Source organism: Mercenaria mercenaria, unplaced genomic scaffold (genome assembly GCF_021730395.1).
Source record: "Mercenaria mercenaria strain notata unplaced genomic scaffold, MADL_Memer_1 contig_1297, whole genome shotgun sequence".
Taxonomy (NCBI): domain Eukaryota; kingdom Metazoa; phylum Mollusca; class Bivalvia; order Venerida; family Veneridae; genus Mercenaria; species Mercenaria mercenaria.
Genome location: NW_026459278.1, coordinates 20,996 through 25,194, shown reverse-complemented (window position 1 = coordinate 25,194; position 4,199 = coordinate 20,996).

Below are 4,199 nucleotides of genomic sequence, written 5' to 3'. Positions count from 1 at the left end.
AAACCTGTTTTAATATCGGGCTGTGACTAATATGTTTGTGTTTCTCTATTATTGAAGATATATCTGTAAAATAAATATTCTGATCTACAATTTGAGGGGTTTCAGCGCCGATTCGGTTGATTGGTTCGGACATGGTGACGATATCATTTTGAGTAAAATTTGAAATTTACAAAGGAAATAGTGGCAAACCGTGTGCAAATTGCATTACAAGCCTGTTTTAATATCGTACTGCTGTGATATATATGTTTGTCTCTCTATAATTGAAGATATATCTGTGAAATTAATATTCTGATCTACATGGTGACGATATCAATTTGAGTAAAATTTGTACAAAGCAAATAGTGCAAACACCGTTTGCAAATCGCATTACAAGCCTGTTTTAATATCGGGATATTGTGACTTATATGTTTGTGTCTCCCTATTATTGAAGATATATCTGTGCAATTAATATTCTGATCAACAATTTGAGGGGTTTCACCGCCGAGTCGGTTGATTGGTTAGAACAGGGTGCACGCGCGGTTTCCTACTATTTGATTTGTAAATATCAAATTTTACGCAAATTTACATCCTGCCCAAACCAATAAACCGGATCGGCGTTGAAATTATTATCTTCAATAATATTGTGACACAAACATACTAGTCACAACAGACCGATATTAAAACAGGCTTCTAATGCGACTCGCACGCCGTTTCCTACTATTTGATTTGTGAAATTTTACTCAAACTAATACAGTCACCCTGTCCTAACAAATCAACCGAATCGGCGGTGAAACCGCTCATTTTGTAGATCAGAATATTAATTTCATAGATATATTTTCAAAAATAGGGAGACACAAACATATAAGTCACAACAGACCAATATTAAAACAGGCTTGTAATGCGATTTGTACACTATTCTGCCAATATCTCAGGAAAATGTGACTTATGATGGCATTTTTTGTTAATGCTCAGATATTATTATAAAAGTGTTCCTTAGGATCAAGCATTAAATTTAAAAGGGGCTGTCGCCTTGTGGGGTTCCTCTTTACAGTATAATGGGGTCAAAGGTCAAATGGGTGCATTTACAAATAAACTATACCGTTGTTCACTCGTTTTATTTTCATATAAACATCTAAATTGGTTTAAATATTGTTTTTCAACGCCATTTTGTATTTTATAAGTAAAAATGATGATAATATTAAAAATATATAAATAATATATACATGTATATGTTACATAGAATAATATATATCTAGGAAAAGTGGCATACGATGCCAAAGTGTGTTATACTTGACATGTTTGCCAATTTATATATGTGGATCAACTGCAAAAATATTTCTGGTACTGTCGTTTCCAAGGGTTATTTTAATGTAATTTCAAGGTCACAGACATGTCAAAGTTAAATATGAACTTTTGAAAATGACTTCTAAGGTACCAAAACAAAGCAAAATAGTGCATTTATTAATAATAATCTCAACAACTTTTCTATCTCCACACCTGTTTTTTTTCTTTTATCGCCAAATTGTGACAGATTTGAATGATGTTCTACACAATGTTTAATGATTATTTTATTTAAAAAAACAACATAAAAACGATCATAGCCTGAATTATATTCATTTAACCGTAAGGGTAACAATAAGGTAACCTTTGAATTAAAAGCCACATAATTAGTAAATTCGTCACAGCAGAAATTCAAAGTGTCATATTCTGAATGTTCAGCTATATTTGGATGAAATAAAACATCCGTCAATATTTTCAGTATGAACATGTTAATTTTATATCAGGTTTGTGATGTCAATTATGACACCAATTAAAGACAAAATTGTTTAATACTGCAGATGGGAGTACTTTCCACATAGAAACAAACACCAAGTTGCATCCATTCTGTGACGTTTTATTTTTAGGTTACCTTATTTGAACTGTCATATAGCTCAATGAATGTACGCGGGGTTGATATCGCTGTTATGTTTATTTAACTGAACTATTCATTAAACAATGTGTCTAATTTTCATTCAAATCTGTCAAAATTTGGCAAAGATAAAAACAAGAGTCAGGTAGCAATAAAATTTGAATTTAAGCTTTGAACTGACCATTAAAAGATTATTTACATATTGTACACTTTTTGATAAATGTGTGCGAAAGGGAAATATGGTTGGTTTTGAGGAGAAAAGACTACAACGAAAATGAATTACATATAAATATATAAAAATTCTCACATAAACAGTTAAAATCACTTTACTGTCATGAAAGTAAAACCAAGTATTTTAGCTAGATAAGGAGAGCGCAGATCTAAGGATCGCGGGGTCGTAAGTTTGATCCCCAAAAGAGGTGTATGTTCTCCATGATAATTTGATAATAGACATTGTAAGGAGTAATTTCGTCCTCCATTTCTGAATCGTATTGAAAAGTTGGCAGTTACTTGCGGGGAAAAGGCTAATACTTGTAGAGACTCCAGAAACACTGATTAGGTTAATTGACCGCCGTTACATGACTGAGATACTGTTGAAAGTAACATTTACATATATGGAATGCTTCTCCAGCTCCTAAAGTAATCATTTCAATACTGGTGATAATTCATTATATGATATATATTTATTTTAATTTGTCCACGCGGTGATTGTTAAATGGGACCATTTTGGGGAATAACTGAAACATAGGTCACAATATAGGTGTACACAGAACATGCACGGTAATAAACAAAACAGAACAGGTCTGTGGGAATTCAACTAGTTACTCTATACTTCATGTCTTTGATTTGCTGTAATTTGTTTCCTTTTTTACTAACGGTCAGACATTTATCATCATATTTTGTGTATTTGTAATTTAATAAAGTAGAACATTTCAAGAACTATTGACGAAGCTCTTAATGCGATATTTGCGTTATTTTGTTCTGAAAATTCAGCACGCTATTTAGTCTTTTTCGAATCTTATAATTTTTGGCTTTGCTTCCACACTCTCACTTCCTGTTCGAAACAACAGTTGAAAACGAATCAGATCATAACAATTTACACTTCTGACACTTGGTTTCAGACAGGATGTCTTTGATTACATTGTGAAAATAAAGCTAGTATCTTGACACTGAAACATTAGTCATTCATTTGTTTTACAAATTAAAATGTAAAAATAAAGATATAAAAACATCAGAAAAGTTGCTTTAGATTGATCATAATAGCAAAATTAAGGCAGATTCAGTGAAATATTGAAAATATACCTTTCGATATCTTCATAATTACTGACAGATGATGGTTCAGCTAATCAAAATGATGAATTATGGCGGTTCGATAGTAACTTAGAGATATACAATGTGTAAAAATAACTTTCTTCATGATGAGAAGTCTGAACATGAAGTAGAGATTTGAAATTCAAAACGATGAATTTATAATAAATAAATATTGTCGATTGAATATGTCAGGCTAAGGCGTCCGTAGCTTGTACTCACATTTGTTTCATTTTATAACATAGATTCCTTTGTGATACATTGATAAGTTGCTCTACCCGGTTCTATCACCAACCAAATACTCGGAAATCTAAAGGCGTTGTAACAGGCAAACAAACATGCTTACCCCTATATTCACAGTCATAAAGATAATACTAATAATATTCGATATACTTTCAAATTCACTGACAATCATTAAGCCTTTTTGAGTATGACATTAATAGAACCAACATAAACAAACACTGGTAGTTACAAAATTGTAGATATTGAAAGCACTTGAAGTGCGGTTACCAGTCTTTATTATAGTCTAATGTTAATATGCAAAGAAATATTTTTTAGCTCAAAAATATGTTGAGTACCATTTTCATGCTCATGAAATGAAAATAAAAACAACAAAACATTTGCGGTTATCTAATATCTATATTCAAACTTTGCTATCGCTTACTTTTTGTACATAGATGGTATTTCTAAACGCCTACGCATTCCTGAAATTACTACAGCACATGCGTAAACCACTGGAATAGATTTTTAATTGACAGCATAGTCCATTTTAGGTAATGCTTGAGAGAATTTGCACATTTCATACTATCATACAGACTTAATCAAACAGAGTTTACTATTTTACTTCCTTCAGTTCTATGCTTCCGAAAGAATCTTTAGATCTGTCAATAGTTATTACAGTCAAACTATGTTCGCTAGTGCTCGACGGGACAAGCAAAATGTATTCCAGATATCAATAGTACAAGCCAACGTGAAGTTAACGTAATATTGACCTGACAATGAT